Genomic DNA, 16,705 nt, shown 5'->3' on the forward strand with positions numbered 1-16,705 from the left:
AAATTAAAATTGGCAAGCTGTTTATGCAAAGGTTTTCCATAGTATTTAATACAAGGATGGCTGAAGAATTAACCTACCGCAGTGGCCTAAGCCAGTGTTGTTTAAATTGGAATGAGGAGTGGAATGGAGAGAGTGTATTTTGTACTGGGTTTCAGCTGAAGATTTCATTTGAATAAAATCACTAATAAGAAATCCAGGGGAAATATTAGAATACAGTGAGAAATACTAAAAAAACAAATAAGCCAAAATTGAAAATGATCATGTTATAAGAAACTTGCAGAAAACTGCCATAGGCATCATTTTTTCATACAAATAGTTTAAGCTTTTTACTGCAAAGGACATACAAGCAAATTAGGTAGCCACATACATTGCAAAATATTGTCCATTTGTTGTTACTATACACAAAATTGTTAACCAACTATATTGTTTTTGTTTACTCGCTAAGTCATGTCTGATTATTTTGTGATCCCATGGGCTACAGCCTGCCAGGCTCCTCTGTCCTTGGTATTTCCCAGGCAACAATACTACAGCGGGTTGCCATTTCCTTCTCCAGGCGATATTCCTGACCCAGGTATCAAACCTGTGTCTTCCACACTGCAGGCAGATAACTTACCATTGAGCCACCTGAGAAGCCCTATTAAAATATAAAGAGCCCTTACAAATCAAGAGAAAAATGAACAGAGAGCACAGCCAATTTATGGCCAATAAGCATCTGAAAAACTATTCAAATTCATTTTCAAAGAATACAAGCTAAACTGCAAAGTACATTTTTTAACTTATCAACCTGGTGAATGATAATGCAAAGTGCAGGCTGATGTGCAAAGAACAAGGCACTCTTGTACAATGCTAGTGAAAGTGAAAGTTGCTTAGACATGTCTGACTCTGTGAGACCCCATGGACTATAAAGTCCATGGAATTCTCCAGGCCAAAATACTGGAGTGGGTAGCCTTTCCCTTCTTCAGGGGATCTTCCCAGGTCTCCCACATTGCAGATAGATTCTTTACCAGCTGAGCCACGTTGCTAACATAGGAGTAAAATGTGAAAATTGTTTTACAATGGCTTGGCAATACATGTTTCCAGTTACCTATTGCTGACTAATTAAAATATTCCAAAATGTAGTCGCTTAAATCTACAACAATGTATTGTGTCTCACATTTCTGTGAGTTGGCTGCGTGGTCTTTCATGTCATGGAATGTTGGCTGAGGCCAAGCATGCAGCTGCACTCAGCTGGGAGCCCAGCTAGGGATGGATTGCCTAAGGCTTCTTTTCTTTTCCACATGGCCTTTCTTTCCATTTGGCCTCTCATCATTCAAAAGCCTAGCCCAAGGATCCTTCATGTCAACTGGATTCCAAGAAAGCAAAAATGGAAGCTGACAGATCTCTTAAGGAGTAAGTCTGGAAGCGATGGTATGCTGGAGCCCATTGGTCATATATGCTATCTCTTTCCAACTACATGCTCTGTGATATCACATTGGTAGCTCGAAATCAGTCATGCTGGCAGCACTTACACCATGTGCTCAGTTATTCAGTCGTGTCCAACTCTTTGCAACCCTTTGGACCATAGCCCACCAGGCTCCTTTGTCCACAGGATTTTTCAGGCAGGCACACTGGAGTGTGTTGCCATTTCCTCTACAGGGGGTCTTCTTGACCTAGGGATCAAACCTACATTTCCTGTGTCTTCTGCATTTCAGGTGGATTCTTAGAAATTGGCAAATGCTCTAAATCATGACTTTTAATTATGTTTCAAAAAGCTGAAAGTCACACAGCTTCACGTCCATCACATTCTGTTTCTTCAAGCAAGTCACAAATCCAGCCGAGAGTTCCTGTGGGAGAAGAAACAAATTTTACCTTCTTGATCTGAGGAGTGACAAAGAATTTGTGACCATATTTAATCCAACAGAGTCTTCCCTCTGGCCACAAATTATTTATATTCTTTCTCATGCAAAACAAAACAAAACAGACCATCTCCCAAGACACCTCAAAGTCTCATTCCAAGAGAGCATCAGCCTCAAAGTTCAGTATTTCTAACTCACAAAAAACCTACTATATAGCCCAGGGAATTCTGCTCAATATTCTGTAACAACCTAAATGGGAAAAAAGAATTTGAAAAAGAATAGATAGGTGTATATGTATATCTGAATCATTTTGCTGTACATCTAAAGTTAACACAACATTATTAACCAACTATTGTTGTTGTTTAGTCGCTAAGTTGTATCTGACTCTTTGTGACCCCATGGACTGTAGACTGCCAGGCCCCTCTGCCCATTGGATTTCCCAGGCAAGAATACTGGAGTAGGTTTCTATTTCCTTCTCCAGGGGATCTTCCCTACCCAAGGATCAAACCTGTGTCTCCCGCTTGGCAGGCAGATTCTTTACCACTGAACCACCTGTGAAGTCCCTTAATCAACTATACTCCAGTATAAAATTAAAAAAAATTTTTTAATGTTTTAAATAATAAAATAAATACCCACTTTGGAATTAAATTTTTAAAAAGCTCAATATTTCATGACCTGAATCATGCTAAGATGTGACTGCAGCTCCTCTGGGTCTAGAAAGCTGTGAACTGTGAACTTTCCCAACTTGCCTCCACCCTTCCACCCCTACCAGGCATTCAATGGTGAGAAGTGGACAGGAAAGTCACCATGGATGCTCCTATTCAACAACACAGAGAACAGGTTTATAACAATTCTTAAATCTACCTGGATATTAGATGAGAAATCCTCTATACCCCACCCCCCAGCTCTGGGCCTGGGAGCTCTGCTAGGGCTGAAACATGTCAAGTGACTGCTCATCCCCCTGGCTTCCCTAGCTGACCTCTATTCATTCAGGAGTCTAGGGCAAAGTTCTTTACAGAATGCTAGCTGGTTTCTCGGAGAAGGCGGTAGCACCCCACTCCAGTACTCTTGCCTGGAAAATCCCATGGATGGAGGAGCCTGGTAGGCTGCAGTCCATGGGGTTGCTAAGAGTCGGACACGACTGAGTGACTTCACTTTCACTTTTCACTTTTCACTTTCATGCATTGGAGAAGGAAATGGCAACCCACTCCAGTGTTCTTGCCTGGAGAATCCCAGGGACAGGGGAGCCTGGTGGGCTGCTGTCTGTAGGGTCGCACAGAGTCGGACACGACTGAAGTGACTTAGTAGTAGTAGTAGTAGCTGGTTTCTATATAGCAACAGGAGAAACTGCTATGTCTCTCAAAGGCTAGGTCTGCTGATTCGCACTGTTGTATAGCAAAAACCAACACAACACTGTAAGGCAATTTCCTCCAATTAAAAAATAATTTAAAAAATAAGGCTAGGCCTGGAATAGCAATAGTGTCTTCATACTAGTGTTTCTATATTTAGCAAATAAAAATACTGAATGCCTCATAAAAAGATGCTCAACATCGCTGATTCTTAAATGCAAATCACAATGGGATATACTTTACACCTGTCAGAATGGTTATTATCAAAAAGTCTACAAATATCATATTAGTAAGGAAATGGGAAAACAGGAACCTTTGTAAACTATCGGTGGGGAAGTAAATTGGTGCAGCTACTGTGGAAAACAGTATGGAGCATACTCAAAAACCCAAAAATAAGACTACCATATGACCCAGCAATTCTACTCTTGAGTATGCTGCTGCTGCTAAGTCGCTTCAGTCGTGTCCGACTCTGTGCGACCCCATAGACGGCAGCCCACCAGGCTCCCCTGTCCCTGGGATTCTCCAGGCAAGAACACTGGAGTGGGTTGCCACTTCCTTCTCCAGTTCATAAAAGTGAAAAGTGAAAGTGAAGTCACTCAGTCATGTCCAACTCTTAGCGACCCTACGAATTGCAGCCCACCAGGTTCCTCCATCCATGGGATTTTCCAGGCAAGAATACTGGAGTGGGGTGCCATTGCCTTCACCACTCTTGAGTATATATCTCTAAAAAATGAAAATACTAATTCAAAAATATACGTGCACCCCAATGTTCATTGAGCACTATTTATAGCAGCCAGGACATGGATGCAACCCAGGTGTCCATCAACAGACAAATGGATTAAGAAGACTGTCATAAGAAGAATGAAATTCTGCCATTTGTAGCAATGTGGATGGACCTAGAGAATATATTATGTTAGTGACATAAATCAGACAGGGAAAGATAAATACTATAGGATACCACTTACATGTGGAATCTAAAAAATTATACAAATTATTGTATGTGCAAAACAGAAACACAAACAGATACAGAAAACAAACTTGTGGTTACCAAAGCGGGGAGGTAGAGGGGGAAAGACAAATTAGGAATATGGGATTAACATATACAAACTACTGTGTATAAAATAGATAAGCAACAAGAATATATTGTATAGCACAGGGAATTATAGCCATTATCTTGTAATAACTTACAATTGAGCATAATATGCAAAAATATTGAGTCATTATGCTGTACACCTGAATATAATATCTTATAAATCAGTTCAGTTCAGTCGCTCAGTCATGTCCGACTCTTTGCGATCCCATGAATTGCAGCACGCCAGGCCTCCCTGTCCATCATCAACTCCCAGAGTTCACTCAGACTCACGTCCATCATGTCAGTGATGCCATCCAGCCATCTCATCCTCTGTTGTCCCCTTCTCCTCTTGCCCCCAATCCCTCCCAGCATCAGAGTCTTTTCCAATAAGTCAACTAAATCAGCTACACATCAATAAAATGGTACAGAATACCCAGTTAAATTTGAATGTCAGATAAATCACAAATAATATTTTAGTATAAGTATGTCCCACTTTACTGTTTGTTTGATATTCTAATTTTACTGAGCATCTTGTATTTTACCTGGCAATCCTATTTTCACCACATTCTGAACGTCAAAGTAAGTCACTCAAGGATAAGGAAAGGAGACATCACTTATTTTTGTTTGTGTCATGTCTTAGTTGCATCATGTGGGATCTTTCGTTGCAGCTTGGGCTCTCTCGTTGAGGCACATGGGCTCCAGAGCAAGCAGGCTTCAGTAGTTGCAGCACATGAGCTTGACTGCTTTGAGGCTTATGGGATCTTAGTTCCCTGACCAGGGATTGAACCCACATCCCCTGCATTGAAAGGCAGTTTCTTAACCACTGGATGATGAGGGAAGTCCTGAGACATCACTTTTTAAAAATTTAATTTGTTATTTATTATTGAAGTATAGTTGATCTACAATGTTGTATTAATTTTTGCTGTACAGCAAAGTGATTCAGTTACACACATACATACATTCTTTTTTATATTCTTTTCCATAATGGCTTATTACATGGCATTGAATACAGATCCTCATGCTATCCTATAGGACCTTTTTGATTATCCATTCTGTATATAACAGCTTGCATCTGCTAACCCCAGCCTCCCACCCCATTCCCTCCTCATCCTTCCTCCCCCTTGGCAACGATAAGTGTGTTCTCTAGAGACACCACTTATTGACGGATGAGTGGCATGCTTGTATAGGGAGAGGAGAAGTTAATGATGGCTATTTTTCAGACTGTCACCCTTAGCAAAAAACCTTGAAATTGTGCATCTCATTATAAAACCAATGATTCTATTTCTAGGGATTTTTAAAAGCACATGATTAAAGACGTATCAAAGATTTAGCTACATGAAAGTTCATTGTAGAACTGTTTGTAGTGGTGAAAAATAGGAATAACCTAGATGTACAAAGATAAGAAATAAGTATATTTATAGTGGCCCTAATATGCTCAAGCACTGAGTTGAGCCCTGAAGAGATAGTGGACAACATGGAAAACCTGTGGTCTCAGAAATTTTAAAGGCTAAAAGCACAAGGTTGACATTAAACAGATAATCATATATTTGACTAATTGACTATAAGTGTGCTAATTACCACAAAGGCAAATTACTGGGTGCTATGGAATCACCAAGGTATCTAAATTATTGGGGACTGGTTTAGGAGAAGGAGCAGGAAATAAAGAGAAAAGATGAGGGAAGAGAGCACTAAGCAGAGTGAAGAGAAAAAGGATTCTAAATATATATTTATTTACATGTAAAGATCATCATAATAAACTCACGAGTTTATTATATGAGATACTCACGAGACATCTAAGTGGAGATGCTGAATTGCATTTAGATACACAAGTTGGGATCCTGGGGAAGGTTAGATGTGGATATACAGACTCTGAAGTTACCAGTCTATAATAGTCACTGGCAGTGACATAGGAAAATCAGGGGCGTAGGGTGTCACAAAGTGGCTTCCCACATGGTGCTAGTGGTAAAGAACCTGCCTGTCAATGCAGGAGTCATAAGAGACGTGGGTTTGATCTCTAGGCAGGGAAGATCCCCTGGAGGAGGCCATGGCAACCCATTTCAGTATTCTTGCTTAGAGAACCCCATGGACAGAGGAGCCTGGAGGGCTGCCGTCCATAGAGTGGCAAAGAGTTGAACATGACTGAAGAAACATACCATGACTTAGCACATACACATGCATGCAGGGTATCACAGAAGCCAAGAAAAATTTCGAGGAGATCATGGTCACTTGGGAGAAAAGCCACTGAGTGGTTACATAGATGAAGGCAAAATGTGACCACTGAGTCTGGTAACATGGAGGTCACTGATGAATCTTTTAGAAGTTTCAGGTGTAGTGGGGAGAACAAAGGCCTATATGAAATGGACTGAAAATAGGTGATGCGGTGGGGAAAGGCATTCATTTGAGAAGTTTTTCTGTGAGAGAGCAGGAAAATGGGGTAGCAACTAGACAGGAATGGGAGGTCAAGAGCAGGTTTGTTGGCTGAAGGACACAACCCCCTAAAAAGAGGGAAACTGATAATTCAGGAGAGAGATGTCTATTTGTGGGAGTAAAGTCTTTGAGAAAGTGAAAGAGGATGAGGTACAGAGCACAAGGAAAGGGTTGGCTTTATCTAGGAACAGGTATGCTTCCTCCTATGATAGCGGATGAAAGACTGTGGGTGCTGATTCAAGAGGCTGCAGAGACACAGTGAAAGGAAAATGAGACACAGTGAAAGGAAAATGAGAAAGTGTCCATTTACTTCTATTTCTCATGAAGCATGAATCAAATCCACCAGTAAGAAGGGAAAGAAGGAAGGGGGAGATTAGAATAGGTTCTCTGAATATACTATACATCTCATGTTGATCCTGCTAATTTGAAAATCAATGCACGTATAGACTCTCACTTACCCAATAAAATTTGCAGTTTCTCAAGATCTCAAACAAGAAAAAAATGAAGAGGCTCAGTACCAAGAACAACAGTGTAAAAATCAAGATGGATTTATTGAGGAATTTTATTTAAAAACCTTAAAGCAGTTTTATAATCATATATTAAAATTCATCAGTGTCAATTCAGCAACAGGAAAATTCTGAAGTCATAGAAGGAAGTACACATGCAAGTATTGTTCAGTTCTGCATCTTAGCCAGAATTAACAGAGACCCAGTGATGGGCTTCCCAGTTGGTGCTAATGGTAAAGAATCTGCCTGCCAATGCAGGAGAGGTAAGAAATATGGGTTTGATCCCTGGGTCCCTGGAAGGAGAGCACGGCAACCCACTCCAGCATTCTTGCTGAGAATCACATGGACAGAGGAGCCTGGCGAGACTAGGGGGTCACACAGAGTTGGACAGGACTAAAGCGATGCATGCACACATGATGATGTCTGTTTTAGTGACTTAGCCAATGAAATAAATTGCTTATTTCCATATTAGCAAAGAGACTAAATAAGTAATTAGATAACGCATTTCTTATGACCAAGGCAGACTAGACATGAATAGACTCGTGAGATAAAGTTAATGTGATAAAATGCAATACACTACTGTAAATGCAAAACCAGCTAACTTGACACTAAGAGTTGACACTCCTGGGAGTATTTTTTCAGACGCTATTAGAAAAAATGAAATCTGAGAAGAACTTTTGGGTCATCAATGCTCTATATTTAGAATCTTCAAATAATCATAGATCTCAGCACTTTGTCAACAAGGGAGACATAGAATGGGGTTACATCATCTTTTCACTGGTTTTCTTTCTTGTTGAACACATTGAAAAATTTGTGATGGGACAGATCCCATCCTAAATCTTAAAAACAGATGTTACAATTTTCACATGAAATTAAAAATACACTATGATAATTTAGCATATAATAGTAACATTACCGGAGAAGGCAATGGCACCCTACTCCAGTACTTTTACCTAGAAAGTCCCATGGACAGAGGAGTCTGATGGGCTGCAGTCCATGGGGTTGCTAGAGTCGGACACGACTGAAGCGACTTAGCAGCAGCAGCAGCAGTAACATTACATTGCAATACAAATTTTTAAAAGAGCAACCATTCATTGAGCACTTAGGTACCAAGCACTGTTCTTTGTACCTGGTATATGTATTATCTTACATAAACTTCAGAACTCCTAAGACACCTATATGAGGTAGCTTCTATTACTACCTACATTTTGCAAAAGACAGAAAGTTGGTTCATCTAATCCAGTGTACTAAGATAGACTGTTACAAATATTATATACCTCTTCCATATCAAGTATATTACTACATTCAGGGGATTTTGTACAGTAAAAAAGAAGGCCCAGTGCCGAAGAATTGATTCTTTCGAACTGTGGTACTGGAGAAAACTCTTGAGAGTCCCTTGAATTGCAAGGAGATCAAACAAGTCAATCCTAAAGGAAATTAGGAGGAGGAGGTCACCATTAACCCCACCACAGAGCTGCCAGAACTTACACAGAACTGGGAAATAAACCCTTGGAGGGCACAAACAGAACCTTGTGCACCAGGACCCAGGAGAAAGGAGCAGTGACCCCAGAGGAGACTGACCCAGACTTGCCTGTGAGTGTCCAGGAGTCTCCACTTGAGGAGTGGGCTCAGTGGTGGTCTGCTGCAGGGTTGGGAGACCTGAGTGAAGCAGTACATGCTACACTCAGGATCTTTTGAAGGAGGCCACCATTATCTTCATCACCTCCACCATAGTTTGGTGCCAGGTAAATAACAGGGAGGGAACATAGCTCCACCCATCAACAAAAAATTGGATTCAAAATTTACTGAGCATGATAGGGCCATCAGAACAAGATCCAGTTTTCCCCTCTGTCAGACTCCCATCAGGAAGCTTCCATAAGCCTCTTATCCTTCTCCATTACAGGGCAGACAGACTGAAAACCACAGTCACAGAAAACTAACCAATCTAATCACATGGACCACAGCCTTGTCAAACTCAATGAAACTATGAGCCATGGAGTGTAAGGCCACCAAAGACAGACGTGTCATGGTGGAGAGTTCTGACTCTCCACCATGTGGCCCACTGGAGAAGGGAATGGCAAACCACTTCAGTATTCTTGCCTTGAGAACCCCATGAACAGTGGAAAGGCAAAATGATAGGACACTGAAAGAGGAACTCCCCAGGTTGGTAGGTGCCCCATATGCTACTGGAGATCAGAAGAGAAATAACTCCAGAGAGAATGAAGAGATGGAGCCAAAGCAAAGACAACACCCAATTGTGGATGTGACTGGTGATGGAAGCAAGGTCCGATGCTGTAAAGAGCAATACTGCATAGGAATCTGGAATGTTAGGTTCACGAATCAAGGCAAATTGGAAGTGGTCAAACAGGAGATGGCCAGAATGGATGTTGACATTTTAGGAATCAGCGAACTAAAATGGACTGGAGTGGGTAAATTTAACTCAGATGACCATTATATCTACTACTGTGGGCAGGAATCCCTTAGAGATTCTTGGAATGGAATGGAATAGCCATCATAGGCAACCAAAGAGTCCAAAATGCAGTATTTGGATGCCATCTCAAAAATGACAGAATGATCTCTGTTCGTTTCCAAGGCAAACCATTCAATATCACAGTAATCCAAGTCTATGCCCTGACCAATAATGCTGAAGAAGCTGAAGTTGAATGGTTCTATGAAGACCTACAAGACCTTCTAGAACTAACACCCCCAAAAGATGTTCTTTTCATTGTAGAGGACTGGAATGCAAAAGTAGGAAGTCAAGAAACACCTGGAGTAACAGGCAAATTTAGCCTTGGAGTACAGAATGAAGCAGGGCAAAGGCTAACAGAGTTTTGCCAAGAGAACGCAACAGTCATGGCAAACACCCTCTTCCAACAACACACAAGAAGATTCTACACATGGACATCACCAGATGGTCAATACTGAAATCAGATTGATTATATTCTTTGCAGCCGAAGATGAAGAAACTCTATTCTGTCAGCAAAAACAAGACCAGGAGCTGACTGTGGCTCAGATCATGAATTCCTTATTGCCAAATTCAGACTTAAGTGGAAGAAAGTAGGGAAAACCACTAGACCATTCAGGTATGAACTAAATCAAATCCCTTACAATTATACAGTGGAAGTGAGAAATAGATTTAAAGGACTAGGGGCGGTCCTAAGATGACCCCTAAGATGGCCCCTAAGATAGGATGGGGAGACCATTTTCTCCCCACAAATTCATCGAAAGAACATTTGAACGCTGAGCAAATTTCACAAAATAACTTCTGAATGCTGGCAGAGGACACCAGGCACCCAGAAAGGCAGCCCATTGTCTTCAAAAGGAGGTAGGACAAAATACAAAAGGTAAAAAGAGAGACAAAAGAGTTAGGAATGGAGACCCATCCCATGAGGGAGTTGTAAAAGAGAAGTTTCCAAACACGAGGAAACCCTCTCACTGGTGGATCTGTGGGGAGTGTTGGAATCTCAGAGTGGAACCTCAGTGTTGGAACCTCAACATAACCGGGAGGATAAATAAACAAAACCCACATGCCTAACGGCAACTCCCAGCGGAGAAGTAGCCCAGATGCTCGGGTCTGCCACCAGCAAGTGGGGGCTAAACAGGGAGGCGGGAGCTGCATTGCTTAGGGTAAGGACCGGGCCTGAATGCCCTGAGGGCAATCTGAGGGAGCTAACGTGGGATAGCAACCCAAACTGTGGGATAACCAGAGAGAGAGAGAGAGAAAAGAGAGAGAGAACTTTCTCTTGAAAAGCCCTAACCTAAGGCACTGCCAGGCCTGCTCACAGAACAAAGGACTGAGCGAATACCAAAGGAGAGATAACCCGTTGCGGACTGGCCATCCCCCGCCGGACGCAGGGAGGCAGCCAGAGCCGGAAAGGGGCAATCTCGGTCCCAGAGAGGGCATCCTCTACCAAACTGTGAGCAGGCTCCTAGTTGCTAACCAAGTCTTACTGGGTCCTGGACAGTTGACATCCGCTGGGAGGGTCGCAGCCAGAGATCAGCTCCCCAGAGAGACACATTGCACACCTGAGATGGCACTCCCGCTGTGCCCCAGGAAAGTAAGTGGCTGGGACAGGGGAGGCGATAAGACGCACCGCACCTGGGGAGTGTGTGCTTGCTAAGCACCTGGTCACCTGAGCTGCTCGGACCTGGGAAGGGCACAAAACACAGGACCCACGGAGTCTGTGCCTTTGTGGAGTACCCAAGAACCTCAACCGGAGCGGATTAGACCCAGGAAGTGCACGCAACCCAGGGCCTGCTTTAGACAGTTCCCCTGCAGAGCAACCTGGAGCCTGAGCAGTGTAGAGCGGGGGCAAACCCAGTGTGGCCAAGACACTGCAAGCACTCCCCACACACGCCAGTGATATTTGTTTGCAGTTTTCCTTCCTCCCCACAGCACAACTGAACAAGTGAGCCTAAATAAGTGACCACTTTCAACCCCCTGTGTCAGGGCAGAAATTAGACACTGAAGAGACTTGCAAACAGAAGAAGCCAAAATAAACGGAGGGAACCGCTTTGGAAATGACAGGTGCAACAGATTAAAACCCAGTAGTTAGCATCAACTACATTGGAAGGGGCCCATACATCTTGAGAAGTATAAGCTGGAACAAGGAACTATCTGAAACTGAACTGACCCCACACTGCCTGCAACAGCTCCAGAGAAATTCCTAGATATATTTTTACTATTACCATTTTTTTAAATAAAAATTTTTTTTATTTTTAAGTCTGCTATTACTTCTTAATTTTCATTTTTATAACCTACTATGAAGAATGCTCAAACTACCGCACAATTGCACTCATCTCACACGCTAGTAAAGTAATACTCAAAATTGTCCAAGCCAGGCTTCAGTAATACAATGAACTGTGAACTTCCAGATGTTCAAGCTGGTTTTAGAAAAGGAGGAGGAACCAGAGATCAAATTGTCAACATCCACTGGATCATCGATAAAGCAAGAGAGTTCCAGAAAAACATCTATTTCTGCTTTATTGACTATGCCAAAGCCTTTGACTGTGTGGATCACAATAAACTGGAAAATTCTGAAGGAGATGGGAATATCAGACCACCTGACCTGCCTCTTGAGAAACCTATATGCAGGTCAGGAAGCAACAGTTAGAACTGGACATGGAACAACAGACTGGTTCCAAATACGAAAAGGAGTACGTCAAGGCTGTATATTGTCACCCTGCTTATTTAACTTCTATGCAGAGTACATCATGAGAAGCGCTGGACTGGAAGAAACACAAGCTGGAATCCAGACTGCCGGGAGAAATATCAATAACCTCAGATATGCAGATGACACCACCCTTATGGCAGAAAGTGAAGAGGAACACAAAAGCCTCTTGATGAACGTGAAAGTGGAGAGTGAAAAAGTTGGCTTAAAGCTCAACATTCAGAAGACGAAGATCATGGCATCTGGTCCCATCACTTCACGGGAAATAGATGGGGAAACAGTGGAAACAGTGTCAGACTTTATTTTTTGGGCTCCAAAATCACTGCAGATGGTGAGTGCAGCCATGAAATTAAAAGACGCTTACTCCTTGGAAGAAAAGTTATGACCAACCTACATAGCATATTTAAAAGCAGAGACATAACTTTGCCAACAAAGGTCCGTCTAGTCAAGGCTATGATTTTTCCAGTGGTCATGTATGGATGTGAGAGTTGGACTGTGAAGAAAGCTGAGCGCCGAAGAATTGATGCTTTTGAACTGTGGTGTTGGAGAAGACTCTTGAGAGTCCCTTGGACTGCAAGGAGATCCAATAAGTCCATTCTGAAGGAGATCAGCCCTGGGATTTCTTTGGAAGGAATGATGCTAAAGCTGAAACTCCAGTACTTTGGCCACCTCATGCGAAGAGTTGACTCATTGGAAAAGACTCTGATGCTGGGAGAGATTGGGGGCAGGAGGAGAAGGGGACGACAGAGGATGAGATGGCTGGATGGCATCACTGAGTCAATGGATGTGAGTCTGAGTGAACTCCGGGAGTTGGTGATGGACAGGGAGGCCTGGTGTGCTGCGATTCATGGGGTCACAAAGAGTCGGACACGACTGAACGACTGAACTGAACTGATATATAAAATAAATAACTAATAAGAACTTACTGTATAGCACAGGAAACTCTACTCAGCACTCTAATGACCTATGTGGGAACAGTATCTAAAAAAGAGTGGATTGGCAGTTTCCTGGTGGTCCAGTGATTAAGAATCCGTCTTCTTAATGCAGGGGATGTGGGTTTGATCCCTGGTCAGGGAACTAAGAGCCCACATGCCTCGGGGCAACTAAGCTCTGCACCTCAACTACTGAGCCCGGGAAATTTAGAGCCCTCCAATCCCAGGGACGGGGGAGCCCGGTGGGCTGCCGTCTATGGGGTCGCACAGAGTCAGACAGGACTGAAGTGACTTAGTGGTAGCAGCAGTGCCACACCTAGAGAAGCCGGCACGCTGCAAGGAAAAATCCTACATGTCACAACTGACAATTGACCCAGCCAAATAAATAAACATATATACTTTTTAAAATAAATAAAAACTAAAAAGATTGCATATATATAACTGATTCACTTTGCTGTATAGCAGTAACTCACACAACATTGTAAATCAACTCTACTCTCATAAAAATTATTTTAAGTGATTTCCCTGGTGGTCCAGTGGTTAAGAACTTGCCTGCCAATGCAGGGGACACGGGTTTGACTACTGGTCTGGGAAGATCCCATATGCCATGGGACAACTAAGCCTGTGCACAGTGCAGCAAAAAAATAAGTAAATAAAATTTTAAAATTAATTAAAAAAATAAACAAAATTGCTGTCACACACTTACCTGCAGATTCTCATTGACTCCCTCTCTACCTCCCTGCTTTATTAAAAAAACTTTTTTTTTTAGTGAAACAAGTATTTATTAGAAGGAAAAAAGAGTATAGTACCTGTGGACACATGGGCAGGCTCAGAGACAGAGAGTCCTGAGTCATCCTCCCTGCTTTATTATTTAATTTTTTTTGTTAGCACTTATCACTATCTAATACAGCATATATTTTACTTGCTTATTCTATTTATTGTCTACAATGTTAGTAAAGGGTCCCTCTCCTGATTTAAAACCTGTGTGTGACATTTCAGGCCTGACCAAAGGCAATTCAAAGGCTTTAAGCTGGAAGGTCTGGGGTTGGGAGGAGGGAGCTTCCCCCTCCCCACACAGCCTCAAGGACTCAGAACCCCTGGGGGAAGTCATGCTCTTTCACTCCTAACCCTGGAGGCTTCATTCCTAGGTTTCTTTATCTAAGGCCTTGGGCAGAGATCTGCAGGCACCTCCAATGTGACCTCCTTATGGGTTTAGTGGGAAAGCCTCGACAATTTTTTCTTTCCTCTGACTCAGTACCACCTACTTATCCAGCCTTAGCATGCCCCACCTCACTTTGCCATCCTCCCCTCTTCTCCATAAAACTGCAGGAGACTCCCAGGTCTGTACTGATCCACCTGACCCTCACTGGAATGCCATTTTGTGGGGGAAATAAAACTGGAGGGAGCCTGCACTTTTCCCAGTTTTAGACTTTCTTATAGCATCACAAGAAGTGATTAAAGGCTTCACTCTGATTTTTGGCTTGTTTTAAAAAGCTATTACAACAGTTTTTTCCTTTCTTAGCTCAGCTAAGTTCCTGACAGCTTTACAAGGGCAAAGCTTTGACTTTAGTCTTTTTAGAGCAGTTTTATGTTCATAGCAAAACTGAACCCCCACATGAGTGTAGCCTCCCCCACCATCAGCAACCCATCAGTGGTACATATCACCCAGAGTCCATAGCTTAACTTCAGGTTCAATCTTGGTGTACATTCTACATGTCTGAGCAAACTGATGACAGGTATCTACCACTATGGTATCAAAGCCGGTAGTTTCACTGCCCTAAAGTCCACTGCTCTATTTGTTCCTTCTACTCCTGGCAATAAATACTCATTTTACTTTCATCATAGCTTTGCCTTTTCCAGAATGACATATTGTTGGAATCATATAGTATGTAACCTTTTCGGATTGGCTTCTTTCCTTTCACTTAGTAAGTTTACAGTTCCTCTATGCCTTTTCATGGCTTGATTGTCCATTTCTTTTCAGCACTGAATTATACACTATGGTCTGGGTGCATCACAGTTACTTATTTATTCACCTACAATGAAGGGTCATCTTGGTTGTTCCAAGTTTTCACAATTACAAATAAAGCAGCTATAAATATCTGAGGGCTATAATATCCCTCCCTCTAAAAGCATTTTCTTTCTATTCTACCCTTTTTCTGAGTTACAGTGGAATAGTAAAAATTACCTGACAAGACCTTTATTGGTCTGCAATCTGGGTGAGTGACAGAATCAACAATGGACACAATTCCCTACATTCTGTTTCCTTTGAAATGAGCCCTGATACTTTTATGCCAGGCTTCCCTGGTGGCTCAGTGATAAAGAATCCACCCGCCAATGTAGATGTGAGTTTGATCCCTGGGTCAGGAAGATCACCTGGAGAAAGAAATAGCAACCCACTCCAGTATCCTTGCCTGGGAAATCCCAGGGACAGAGGAGTCTGGCAAGCTACAGTCCACAGGGTCACAAAAGAGTCAGACATAGTAACTAAAAAAGAACCACTTCTATGCCACCTCAAGGCACCCTAAAGTTTTCTGCAATAGGGTTCACCCACCACTCAACATTCTAGGACTTTTTAACTTTCTTACTACACATCCAAACTTTTAAAATACTCTGTAATATTTTCCAACTGAACTGAACAATGAAATCTGAGGGACAAGACGGTCTTAAAATATTGCCAAGGGAAAAGAAGGAGCTGAGGGACAAGAGCTGAGTGACAAGAAGATCTTAAAATATTGCTGAGGGACAAGAGCTGAGGGACAGGAAGGTCTTAAAACAGTGCCTCACCCAGATGACAAAGTTGTCCCTATTCCTGCCAGTATCAAATGCAACCAAGTAACATTGCAATGATGGATAATAAGTCTCTCCTGCTTTCTAATGTCTATCCATAGCTGAAGTCACCAATCGGTTCTTGCTGACTTGCCATTGGAAGAAAAATTGCATGCTTGAACTGACTGATGAGTGAGGTATTAAGGACCAGCTTGACTGGCATCCTACCAGTTCTCCCAGAACTCTAAATTTAACCTGTCACAAAAGTTGAGTGAGTTGCTGGGTGAAGGAGTCTGCACACTTATTACCTCACCGTAGAGCACCTGGGCTCTACAGGTCATCAGATCCATGACAACTATGCTGTTGTCAGAACACTGATTTTTCTCAGAAGTGACAGAAAAGGTCATGGTAGGAGACCTAAAAGCCTATCTACCCTGCAGCTGAAAACTTAGTTCACTTTATGTGAATTATTTTTGTTTGTTTGTTTGTTTTTATTTGACTTCAGTTCAGTCAGTTCAGTTTAGTTGCTCAGTCGTGTCCGACTCTTTGCGACCCCATGAATCACAGCACACCAGGCCTCTCTGTCCATCACCAACTCTTGGAGTTTACCTAAACTCATGTCCATCGAATCAGTGATGCCATCCAAC

General features: G+C 42.3%; 1 long non-coding RNA gene across 3 annotated transcripts in view; it reads right to left on the bottom strand.

Moving 5' to 3' along the window:
* Nucleotides 1-243: 243 nt before the first annotated feature.
* Nucleotides 244-16,705, bottom strand: part of LOC133261008 (uncharacterized) — a 90,697-nt gene continuing 74,235 nt past the window's right edge. For all 3 annotated transcript variants that reach the window (XR_009741022.1, XR_009741021.1, XR_009741020.1), the window contains one exon: nucleotides 244-1,823. This is a non-coding gene — a long non-coding RNA (uncharacterized LOC133261008). The remainder of the gene's footprint in view (nucleotides 1,824-16,705) is intronic.

Source organism: Bos javanicus, chromosome 2, assembly GCF_032452875.1.
Source record: "Bos javanicus breed banteng chromosome 2, ARS-OSU_banteng_1.0, whole genome shotgun sequence".
NCBI lineage: Eukaryota > Metazoa > Chordata > Mammalia > Artiodactyla > Bovidae > Bos > Bos javanicus.